Consider the following 13,536-nt stretch of genomic DNA (forward strand, 5'->3'; position numbering starts at 1 on the left):
GGGGTGCAGCTGACCAAGGACCAGGGAGACAGGCAATGGTGATATACAACAAGAGGACAGAACACCCTTGGCAAGTAATCAAAACGGGCGCACTTGATGTCCTTCGGGAATTTTTGTTAGCACCGTCTTAGTTGTTATCTTCGTTACTTGTTAAAATAAATACTTTAAAATCCATCACAACTAAGCAGTTAATTCCTCACGCGTACGTCATTCACGAACCCCTGTTTACCTCTGAGAGATTCGAGATGATATGAGGATAGTCATCACTATATCCTACAATGATATAAATTTAACTATTAGGTGCAACTAAAGAATTTTTACGTATGAATATGATTTCTAAATACTTTTGTTTATTGTTTATTTACGCACTCCTCCTTTGATCAACTTACGATACTGTATGTTATAATTCGAATTTTTATTAAACATTTAAAATAACGTCAATACTTGGATTTTAATGTTTTTAATAATTGCCACTCAATTTGTAACCTTTTTAACCAATTATACTAAGGTGTACAACTTTGCTTCCGCCGTTTTTTTTCCGAATTTCGCGATTTTATTGTAAAAAACTAATTATACCTTTAGGATCCAAAGTATTGTCCATCGCTGGCCACTACTTTCTCCCATCTTTCGGGCAGCATACGAATCCCGTGTTGAAAAAATTGGACATCTTTTGAAGCGATCCACGATTCTATCCAATTTCTTACTTCTTCATAAGACCGGAAGTGTTGGTCAGCTAGCCCATGTGCCATGGATCGAAACAAGTGATAATCAGAAGGAGCTAGGTCAGGAGAATATGGCGGGTGGGGTAGGACTTCCCATTTCAATGTTTCCAAGTATTTCTTGACCACTTGCGCAACATGGGGTCGAGCATTATCGTGCTGCAAAATCACTTTATCATGTCTCTCGTTGTATTGCAGCCGTTTCTTTTTCAATGCTCGGCTCAAACGCATTAATTGGGTTCGATAAAGAGCACCTGTGATTGTTTCAGTTGGTTGTAACAGCTCATAATATATTACGCCGAGTTGATCCCACCAAATACAGAGCATGATTTTGGAACCATGAATAGACGGTTTGGCCGTCGACGTGGAAGCATGGCCGGGATATCCCCAAGTCTTTTTGCGTTTGGGATTATCGTAATGAACCCATTTCTCGTCCCCAGTCACAATACGATGCAGAAATCCCTTCCGTCTTTGCCTTGCAAGCAACTGTTCACAAGCGAACAGACGCCTGTCAATATCTCTTGGTTTCAACTCGTACGGCACCCAATATCCTTGCTTCTGAATCATTCCCATGTCTTTGAGGCGTTTTGAGATTGTTTGTTGAGTCACTCCCAATGATTGTGCCAATTCTTGTTGACTTTGACACGAGTCTTCGTCAAGTAATGCTTCCAAGTTCGCATCTTGGAAAACCTTCTTTCTTCCACCGCTATGTTGGTCTTCGACGTGAAAATCACCGTTCTTGAAGCGCTGAAACCACTCACGACATGTCCTTTCACTAATAGTGGCTTCCCCATAAGTATCTGAGAGCATTCGATGAGCCTCAGCAGCAGATTTCTTCATATTGAAGCAGAAAAGTAAAACCTCCCGCAAATGACGAGAATTTGGCTCGTACACTGACATTTTCAATTGCGAATAACTTTATGATGAAGACACAAATAGACTAATATTTTTATGAGGTTATGTTAACAGGTGCCCAAGGCTCCTGCATGCCCACATGGGGTTATTTATTTCGATCATTACTTACCGCTACATACATCTATTCAAAAACGGCGGAAGCAAAGTTGTACACTAATAAATTTAAAATAAAACACCGCCATTTTTAAATACTTATGTGCGCAACTGTGGCAAATATTAAGTCTCTAGAAGCCAAAATGAAGAACGTGTCAGATGATACAAGAATGAAAAACCAGATAAATGTCAAAATCAGTGTATTCCAACGAAAAAACCTGTTGCCTCCGGTCTTACTCTAACTAGGAAAAACATGCCATATATTATAATATTCGCTATTGATACTTTTACCTTTCTCAAGATAGTCGATGAACACAATACAGTGCGCGTCCCAAAATACGAATGCCATAACCTTGTCAGCCCACTTGTGAGTTTTTCGTCGCTTTGGACGACTTTCACCGGCTGTTGTCCACTCAGCTGGCGATCTTTTTGATTCAGGTGAGTGGTAGTGGATCCATGTTTCATCCAATTTCACATGCCGACGCAAAAAATCTTTTTTATCTTGCTTGAACAGTTCCGAACAGCACTCTGAATTGTGAAATGCGTTGGTTCGATGTGAGCAAACATTGCACTAGACCTAAACGTAAACTAATTGTCAAAATGTCATGGAATTTGACATGTATCGTTTGAAGGTTGGTACTGTCCAGAAGTTATATAGGTCTATCAACAGTGTTGCCATGTACGTGTCAGATTAAAGATTTATTGAGTGATGTGTTAATGAGGAAGTATTTCATTCAAGAAAAAAAGCAGTGAAATTCTCAAGTCGGGCAAATGAAAGCAAAGAAGCAATATGCAAGGGTTTTGCTAACAATCTACCAGTGCCTAACATCAGCACAAATGATATTTATTATAAGAGACAATTGTCTACATTCTCTTTTAATATTCATGTTTCGTGGACTAGTCAAAATATTTTTATACCTATCCTGAAGTAAATGGACGAAAAGGCTCTGACAAAATATGTTCGATGTTGCACCATTTCTTCTATAACTTTCTACTTAGCAATATTCGAGTCCTCGACATATTTTGCGACTCATGTGGGGGCCAGAACAAAAACTATATTGTTGTTCACTACCTCCACCACTTAGTACATCAGAAGAGAGATTTAACGAAATCAAGATCATTTTTCCCATTAGAGGGCATTTTTTATGAAGCGCAACAAGGATTTTGGTCTTACACAACAAAAGTCGCTTGTGGAACTACCAAATGAATGAGTTGAAGTTTTTAGAGCTGCAAGAGTAAAACCGAACCCTTTTGATGTTATGACTTTTTCAAATGCTACACTTTGCATTTTTTTCCACTTTACAAACGTAGTTGTCAAATGAAGGTACGTCGCATTTGTGAAATGAAAGTCGTCAACTCCCAGACCCCAGATCCCAGACTTGTTTACCATCACTCAACTTGGAGTGGTATGTGGGAAACCGCTATTTTCCTTTGACCAAAGATAAATATTATTCCCTCTGTCCGAAAATATGGTATACATTTTAGAAAAAAAAATTGTCCGAAAATATGGTATACATTTGTGAACCAAAATTACTCGTTGTTTTACCAATACACTCTACTGTCAACTTATTTATGTAGGTTTTTCTTCGTTGTCTAGGGGTTTATTAATTGGAGCTTCGGCAATTGTGTTTTAGGGATAGTTAGGGATCTTTCAATGATAGCCACGTTAACTTAACGATATGAATATATTAGATAAAAACAGTAAAAAAGCGCGGGCACGACCCCTGAGTCTTCAGTCCACCAGGAAGCCAGGAAAAAGAGAGCGATCCGCTTTCTCTCTAGCCTTAAGTATGAACATCCATGGTCGTAAACCATGGGCGTACCATTTAAACAATACTTGAAGGCATTAGGACAGCCCTCCGCATGGAGCCACTGCGTCCACATCTGGCACCCAGCCCTTGGCGAAGACCTCGCCAAAGGGAACCAGCATTGTACTTCCCATGCCAACAGAGCATCGTGGAAAAAATCCAGGTTACCGGGTAATGCCAACCATGGGCGTACCTTAGGGGTAAATCGCCCTCATGCCCTAATCCTTAATCCTAACTTATCGCAGGATATCTACAAACTATGTACACTAAGCGGTCTGACAAGCGGATCCCACATTTATATAGGATAATACTTTTGCTATATACTCCTAATAATTAGTAGTATTATTTAACACTAGATCTACCGCTAAGAGTCAAATGACCCCTACGGTACCTCTACGGTAAACCAAATTATACAGAGTGTCCCAGAAACATACCGACAAACTTTCAGAATATTGTATACAGGGTGATTCACAACTTATGTATAAAATTTTAAGAGTAGGTGTGTCATGAAAAACTAAGTTGATTTTGTAAGAAAATGTTTTGGAAAATCCTTATAATTTCCGCGGAAAAAATTGTTGAAGTTTAATCATTGTATAACTGGATCCATATTTTCAGCTCCCAACCATTGACACGTGGGAAACCCAACTATAAATTATACGTAAAGTTGATGAACCTAAAAGAGATTCTACATAAAAACGTAAAAATTAAAGTCGCCAAGTTACACAATGGTTAAACTTTAACAATTTTTTCCGAAAAAATTTTAAAAATTTTCCAAAAAATGTTCTTACAAAATCGACTTAGTTTTTCATTACACACCTACCCCTAAAATTTTATAGATAAGTTGTAAATCACCCTGTATATGTATGTACGTTCCTGAATAGGCAGAATATTTTCATTTACACCATTCAATGGGATGTTAAATGTAAATGTGGAACTAATAAATTAATTTTATTAACGCAATACAACTAAATACAAACAATTTTAGTACCTAACAATAGAAATAAATTTAGTTGAAGTATGATCTAGTTTTTTCCAGCGCTTCTTTTGAGCATATGTAATTTTCAGTTAATCGGCCTTCCTAAAGAAGTTTCGTCTTATTGATATGAGAAATTTTATAGGAATTTTCCCCCCACCTGACCAACATAATTATTTCAATACACGTTTGTAATGTTACGAAAATATTGTCAAGAGTATTTTTCTCTAATTTATTAAATGCATCTTGAATACATTCAATCAATTCAACGACTGTATTTGGCGAGGCTGCATACATATGTATTGTAACGACTGAATAGAGTTAAAAAAACCTAAATCCAAAACATTTAAATCACGACTGTTTGGTGGTTGTGACTTAAATTAAATATTCTAATTATCAGTAGTAGTACCTGCAGCAACAAAATCTTTATCATTATCAGAAGAATGTGGTTTTGCATTATCTTGTTGTATGTAAATTGTTTTATTTTTAGTTTTGAAGAAATTTTGATTTAATTGCTGGAATAAGTTTTATACGATCATTTTCTTACAGTGGAAGGAAGTACATTCCACATTTTTCGTTACTAAAGTTCCTTTAGCTCTGTTCTTGGATTTTTTTTCGCCGATTCTTGATATACAAAGGCCTATATTTCAATTTTACCATCAAAAAAATATTTTCGATGTGTATCATAACGTGGTCGAGCCACTGCAGCCATAAACATCACTTTAGTGATAAACCTTTAGTGAAACTTCAGTGAAAAATAAAAAAAGTTTACTTTTGCAGTTTCTATATAGTTCTTCTTCGTCTAACATGATATAATAGGAACGTTTAACTTTAGTAAGATAAAACCATTTCTCATCAATATGATCATAATCATATAAATCAGAAAAAACTTCATTGTCTACTTTTGACAAGCAATACTGTAATTTATCTAATTTGTTTTTATCTGTTAAAGAAAGTTTAACTGCAGAAGATATGCGCTTAAAATGCTTTCGCTGTTTGAAAGTATCCAAAAGATTTTGGAATATTCATTGCAAAGGAAAGGCTGCGAATTGCTCCTCGATGATTCAATGATATATTCTTCATCTCAGCTAAATTGGCAAAATAATCTTTTCCTTTTCTCCCACATTTTTCTTTCTTTTTTGAAGAAACGTTCGCACAAATTTTCCCCTCTCTATATTGATCTTAAACTCTATGCCAAATTCTACTTACAGATAGGCTTACCTGAAATGTAGCTGTTACTTTTTTAATGGCACCGTATTCTAATTTTCGATTTTCTTCATCTGTAGTAGTTGTTCCAAGATACCTCGACATTGTTAATTACTTAGTTGCTTCGATTAGGCATCTCTTCTTCGCAAATTCATATTATTTTGATTAAAATTTTCCGTTTTGAAATTGAAGCGGTGGATATTTTAATTTAATTAAAAAGACAAAATTTTGATTTTCATAATCTGACTCCATTAATAAATAATAGATCTCAAATATATACTATTGTTCAATTGTCAATATCAATTATATTAATTTAATAATTATTGTCATTTGCTCCCAACACTCTAGATAATTTATTTATTTATTTCAAACGTATACCATATTTTCGGACAGAGGGAGTAATAATTTGCCAAACAATAGGTTAAAATTACCAAGCCTTTCATACAAAGGTAACTATGAATTTGATATTTTTGTTACAAGAATTTTTTAGGGTTTTAGTCTTTATTGGATTTAGATTAATACAAAATGAAACCTCAGTTAGTAAAAGTGAAACTCGTACACCTCATTATATTTAGAAAATTATTAATAAAAATAAAATTCTACTATACCGAGAAAAAAATTATTATACAATAAATTACGTTATGTAAGGTCAGTTGGAGTAAATGTAAACGGATTTTAATATTTTTGACACCTTCATATAAAATTATGAAACTAACATTATTTTTAAAATAATTTAAACATTTATTTGGTGTAAGCTGCTTCAGTCATAATATTAGTTTGATATTTTAGAGACTATATGTTTTTAAATACAGTTTTTAGTTCTTTTTTTTCAATTGTGGTATACATGTTTTCATTTACCTCTTATCTTATGAGAAAAATGTGGACAAATTACTTTATAGACCGTAAGCCTTAATGTAAAAAATATCGGCATAAACGTGTATTTTATCAATTTTGTATACATGTTTAATAATTTTTCAAGTTACTGCCATGTTCACATTTACCCCATAAATATGCAAAGAAAAAAGGTGGGTCTGAGATAAAAATCTGTTAAGTAAATAAAAATAATATATTAAAGAAAATAAACATAAAACCTCTTATTTAGAACAAATAGACATTTAAGAAATACATTTTTCAGGAACCAGAACCCAGACACTTATTGAACTTATTAGGAAAAAACAAGTGAACATTGATTTAGAACAGTTCCAATACAGGAACTCTGTTTTTAAATTTATAATAGATTCTTTCTCCTTTTAGAAATATTTCTGGGTCTGGCAGTGTACCAATTATTTGATTAACATCAATATATAACCACTAATATCTGTTTCGACTACAACAAAAATTGTTTTTGATTCATCTGCTGCTTTTAAACCAATTATTTTAATTTCATTATTTTCATCAACGTTTTCTATGGAACAAACGTAAGTAAAAGTTGTCGTATTACGTTTACTTCTCTTGAATATAATTAGTGCAAATTTACCACATAACATAGAAATATTTGTAATAGGTTCTAGGTAGATCTTATTTTTCAAATCATTATTGTCTTGTAGAATTTGGTCACAAGAGCTGTCATCATCACATACAAACGAGTCATTTTTGTCTGAAGAGTCTAACTTATATTTTTTGAATCGTGATGCCGCTTTTTTTCTTTACCATTTTTTTGTTATTTTCTTACCAGGTGTCGCAAATACTAATTCAACTCGATCATTATGAGCTGGAAGGACTGACGATTTAATTTTTCTTTTTGTCGTAGCTTTTTTAGCACCCGAGGTAGCCCTACCTTTTTGAGTCTTTTTTTTTCGACTTCTTTCAATCTTACTAAGACATCATTCATTGTTAAAACTTCACTATATAACTGTTGTTTGAGTCTAAAATTTACAGGTTTTTTTTTTGATAATCAGTGTTTTCTTTTCTTGACAGTTCCGATGTTTTTGGATTAAAAATGTCTGTTAAACACACATTGGTGTGAGAATTATTTAATTCAGCAGACTCCTTGGAACATGACTGTTGTAGCTCAAGTTGAAACATTTGCTTGTCATTCATATTCATCAATGTTTGTGTCTCAGCTCCAGACTTATTCTCAGAATCTTGAGATTATTCTAGTGTTGGAACTCCTATTCCTCCTATCCTATATTAGGACTCCTTATTTTCTATTGCTGCCTGGGTCACTTCTTTGTTGCTTTCTTCTTTCTGAATTTCTTTTGGCTTTCTTGTTTCATAACTCAAGACCAATTGGATTTAATTTTTTTCAGGAAAGAATTGGTACCAACCGTACAGTTCTCAGGTCCCGTCGATAATCGTCGCATAATCGCTTCCCGCTTAATTCATTTTCAAACGGCCCAGTAAATGTTAAAAGTTTCATGATTGTTTATTTGATTATGACATAGTAGTTTTGTGATCAAAGATTTTCAGAAATTGTTGCCAGGTAAGTTTATAGAATGAATATATTGTTAGGACTTGCGACGTATTGTTATATCATGGATTATGGTTGCGTTATTTATTAGTTTAAATGTTCAAAGTGAGTTTAAGAAACTGATGCTACGCCCATGGACAACCCCAGCCATTGGGTAAAACTGTTGGAATTCCCAGCGCTTAACACTCATCTTCGGCTGAGGAAAGCTATTTTATGATTGGGATTTCCAGCACTATTCTTTGTCGGACTAAAATTGCGAATCTAAATTAAAGGTACCGCCAAAGAATACAATGGCTGGGCTCCAATAAAAGCCCAGCGACCATGCCTCTAAGTGCTACGCTTTAACGCGATAAGGTAGCCTAGAAGCCGCTAATGGGGCCTTATCGGGAGTACGTCTATGGGTGTTGCACCTCCGTATCAGTACTTAAGGAGGGTGCGAAACTGAAGAGGCTCTCTTTTCTCGCTACTTTATCACGGACTCGCACGCGCTAGATTCTCCTCGTCAACATTCTTTAATAATGTGTTTCTCGATATTATATAGTTGTTAATGTTACCAAGTAACCTTTGTTAAGTTAAGAAGGTTTAGTTTCTTTTATACGCGAAAACAGTGTCTCTGAGACTGCGAACTCAGGGTGGTCCTTCATAATCGATCAATCCAGTCCACGATCTTCGTAGTTCACGGTTATCGTATCGAAAGGGGTGAATCGATCCAACCACGTACACGCGTCAAATTTGGACCAAACATATATATTTTTTAAAATCTAAGAGATATTCCGCTGCGTTGTGAGGCATTTAAATAATAAAACAATGCCAGTGTTTTGTAATGTTTATAGTTACCCCTGGAAATTATCATTCTGGGTAAATGTAGATATAGATAAAGGAGTAAATATAAACAAAAATTATTTACAAGTTTAAATTAATTTTATGCTTTTTTGATTCAGATATACCTCGCAAATATATTAAAAAGAAATTACTTCCAACATATTCTCTAGAAGGCGTAGAAAATGCTATCCGAGATGGGTGGAATAAAAATCTTACATATAGAAAAGCAGAAGAAACTTACGGTGTCCCCAAAGTCGTTATATATAACAGGATTAAGGGCAAAAAAACATCGTTAGAAGTTATGGGACCAGGGCGCCGACCGGCACTGAAACCTACAGAAGAGCAAGAAATAGTTCATTGCCTAATAATACGTCCTAAAATGGGACATCCGTGTGATAAACAGGAATTAAAAAACTTAGTGAAAATTTACATACTAGGGAAGAATTTGGAAACTCCCTTTGCAGAAAATAAACCTGAAGAAAATTGATATCTGAGTTTTATGTCAAGGCATCCTGTCTCTCAAAAAGCCTGAACATCTTCAGAAACTCAGGAAGGACGCAAGAAAACCTCAAATTGTCTATGATTTTTATGAAAAATTCGAAACTGTGGTTATAGAAAATAATTTAGATGGTGAAGGTAAAGCTTGTTTTGTCTTCAATGTAAACGAATCAAGTTTCCATAGCGATCCTAGCAGACTAAAAGTTATTGGGTAAAAGGTAAAAACACTCAGTAGAATTTCAGAAGGGTCGGACAGGGAATCCACAACAGTTTGGGCCTGTGTATCTGTTGATGGGAGATGATTGCCACCTTTGATAGCCTTTAAGGGTGCTGCAGTTCAATCAAGGTGGGTGTTATCAAATGTGTACCCAGGAACTTTATACACCACTTCAACGAATGGCTGGATGGACGAGCCCCAGTTTTCTGAGTGGTTTAGATCTGGTTTTGTCCCTTTACTAAAGAACTAACGGCCATAAAAAATTTCTTCGTCAGAAAGTTCTTTTCTTGTATGACGGCCACTGCAGCCACATTAGTATTACAATTGTTAAAGAAGCAATTAATCACAACGTAATACTCATAAAATTTCCCAGTCGTCTAACTGACAAGATATAACTTCTAGATAAAGCTGTTTTGGACCTCTAAAGACGAGCTAGGAGAAGAAACTTGTGGCATATGAAAAAAAAAAGATTGGTAAAAGTAGTTTAAGACTAACAAAAGGAGATTTAACTGAATTACTTGGGCAAGTCTAGATAGAATCATTGAAAAGGAAAAATTTTATTGCAGGATTTGTGAGTACAGGTGTATATCTCGTACATCTTACATTTAGACGCGTCTTTTAAAATTATTAGCCACGTTTCCATTTACCCCAAATGACCCTAAGTAGTAATAACAAAAGGAAAGAAAATTTAATTTTCCGAAATTCTATGATAACTACAAAAAATTTTATGCTATAATACAAAAATTGTAAAACAAAAATTAATTCGTAAGATCTTAAAATTTAGTAACAAAATATGTTCAAAACTGAGTTTAATATTTTGTAATGAAACTTTTATTTTCTGTAATAGCATTTAAATGATCTGGCATTGAATCTACTAGTCTTTCATAATAGTCTTTGAATATTTTTGGCCACTCATCTTGAATAACAATTTTGAGTTGTTCTTTGCTCACTATCTCGTATTTTCTTATTTGGGTGTTTAAGTGGCTTCGTAGATTTTCAATAACATTAATGTCATGACTTTGTGGGGGGGGGGGGGGGGGGGGGTATCAATTACTTTGGGACAATCATAAAGCAGCCATGTTTTAACATCGTGGGCTTTATGTTTCGGATCATTCTCCTGATAAAACTTAAAAGTTTCTTCAGTATCAAGCGCTATGTTTAAGATTTTTCTTTAAAATGTCTAAATACATCTTCTGATCCATTATTTCGTCGATAAAGTGTAAATTTCTAACTTCGTTGGCTCATACTCATACACCCCTCCCCCACAATGGAGCCACCATCGTGCTTAACGGTTGCTCGCAAATGTTCGATTGTAAAGCCTCGTTGTGTTTTTTCCATATCCATCGTCGTCCATTTGACTCAAAAAGATTACATTTGTTTTCATCTGTAAAAAACACGTTTTTTCAAAAAGAAAAGTCTTTATTTTTATGTTCTTTAGCAAACGTCAAACGTTTAAGTCGGTTAATTTTGCTAATCCAGGGCTTCTTCCTGGCCATTTTGCCATGAAGATTGTGGTTCTTTAGTACATTTCCAACAGTATGAGCAGTAACAATCTTGTGTAGATACCGTTCAATTTTTTTGGCTAATGTTGAAGCAGATATATATATATATATATATAATCTTTATTTCTCAATTAAGAAATGGGCTATCGACCAATGTGGTCTTTCTGCCCGTGAAATACAACTTAAAGGTATTAAAACTAATAGAAGGGAAGAAAACAAACAATTAGACAGCCGGAAAAATGAAAAACTCACTCCATGAAGTAGTCCAGCAGGGTTTTAGAGGGGAACAGGAATCGGTGTTGTCTCGTCTGTCTTGTTAGGCAAAAGAGGTTCAGTAAAGTCCAATTGTGATGGTTGTCCCTCCATTTCGCTTCTAGATGCGTTAGTCTTTCCATTATTTTAGTCAGTTGTGTGCGTTCATACAGGAGTTCGTTGGAAGGGTTGTGCAAGGGGTTTTGAGGGTGTCTAATTTTTGTTATTAGTCTTAGTGCAATTTGTTCTGTTACCTGTATGTGTTTTTTTGTCTTGACTGAAGCATTCGCTCTCAATATGTGTCCGTAGTCTAGTAACGGTCTGCAGATCGCTTTGTATATATTGGTTGCGGTTTTAGTACTGACTCCTTTGTCCTTGTACGTAAGTCCTCTGAAGTGTTTTGATCTTTTAATAACCTCCGATCTTACGTTTTGTACGTGTTTTGTAAATTTCAGTTTTTGGTCAAGTATTATACCGAGGTATTTTACTTCTTGTTTTGGTGTTGTTCTTTGTCCGTCTGTTATTATTGTCGGGGAGTTATCTTTAATTCGATGATGTGTTAGTAGTAGTTGGTTTTTCGCGACGTTTGGTGTTAGTCTCCATTTGTAAAACCACGTCATTGTATTGTTTGTTAGTGTCTGCAGTCTTGCAACAGCCTTAGTTGTAGTTCTGTCATGTGCAATTAGTGCAGTATCGTCGGCGTATTGTAGTATGTATGCTGTTTTGTTAAAATGATTTTTGTCCTGTATGTTGTGGTTGTAGATGTTGTGGTTGTAGATGTCGTGGCAGTAGATGTTGTAGAGAAACGGCGCGAGCGGAGATCCCTGTGGGAGTCCTTGTTCTGGGAAGAAGGTGAAGGAGAGGATGTTGTTAATGCGTACCTGCAGTTGTCGGTTTTCTATTAGATTCCTTATAGTGTGTATTAAGTAATTAGGTGTGTTAAGTTTGTGTAGTTTGTATAATAGTCCTTTGTGCCAGACACTGTCAAAGGCTTTATTTATGTCTATAAAGAGACAGGCAGTTTTGTTGTTGTCCAGATGTGTAGTTTGTACGTTGTTGGTCAGTACAAAAAGTGGGTGTATCGTCGAGTGCATGGTTTTAAAGCCGAATTGATATGTTGGTATATGTTGTCCAATTAAATTTTGCAATCTCGTTTTTATGATGCTTTCGAATATTTTGCTTAACGTTGGGAGCAGTGTTATAGGTATGTAGTCTTGTGCTTGTGTGTTTTCCAGAACTGTTTTTGGAATAGGTATTATTATTCCCGCTTTCCAATTTTCCGGTATCGTGTTCGTTCTAATGCAGTCATTGAGCAGTTCCAGTATGAGCTTGTGCGTCTGTTTAGTTAGGTTTTTCAGTATGTTGCTTTTAATGTTGTCCTTTCCAGGAGCTGTGTTTTTACTGCGTGTCAGTGCTTTCTCGTATTCAACGTCTGTAATTAGTTGGTATGGGTGGTTTTTGTTGTTTGAAAAGTATCTGTCATACCAGTCATTTATGGAGGTCCAATTTTGTTCTTCAAAATTGGGATTTGTCGATGTGGAAAACTCTCTTTGGAAGTGTCTGGCAAATGCGTCCGCAACGTCTTTGTCAGTGTGCAGTTCAGCTCCGTCCTCATGTATTGTTCCGATCGTACTGTTTTTCTTGTATCGTGCAAGTTTTTTGACTTTCCGCCAGTATGTTTTCCCATTGTCCCGTTCGATTTCTTGGCAAGCTTCCAGCCACTTGTCTTGTTTGTACTGGTATATCAGTGTCTTGACGTTCCTGTTGAGTTCATTTAGCTTTCTTTTAACATCAGGATCTTGTGTTTGTGTATATAGTCTGTACAGTTCTCTTTTCCTTTTGATCAGTCTCAGTATGAATTTGGGTAGCGTGTGTTGGAAGAAAGTATTTTTTACCTAAAGTGAAAATTTCTCTATAGCTGATGTTAATTGTTGTTGAAAGTTTCCTATAGTACACGTCCCTGTCTGCGCTTGAATGTAGCCATGTATGTGTTGTTTTACCTTTTCTATGTCGGTTCTGTGTAGATTCAGTTTCCGGGTGTCTTTCGACATAGCCGTAGGTTGGGCCTGTCCAAGGTCTATGCTAAACGTAATGGCCAAATGGTCCGATCCCAATTCGTTT

The 13,536-nt window shown here is 35.4% G+C and overlaps 1 protein-coding gene across 1 annotated transcript in view; it reads left to right on the top strand.

Annotated features, from left to right (window-relative positions):
* LOC136413243 (cholecystokinin receptor-like) overlaps positions 1-13,536 on the top strand; it is a 237,775-nt gene that overhangs the window by 170,273 nt on the left and 53,966 nt on the right. The gene's annotated exons all lie outside the window — the stretch shown is intronic.

Source organism: Euwallacea similis, chromosome 13 (assembly GCF_039881205.1).
Source record: "Euwallacea similis isolate ESF13 chromosome 13, ESF131.1, whole genome shotgun sequence".
NCBI classification, from domain to species: Eukaryota; Metazoa; Arthropoda; class Insecta; order Coleoptera; family Curculionidae; genus Euwallacea; species Euwallacea similis.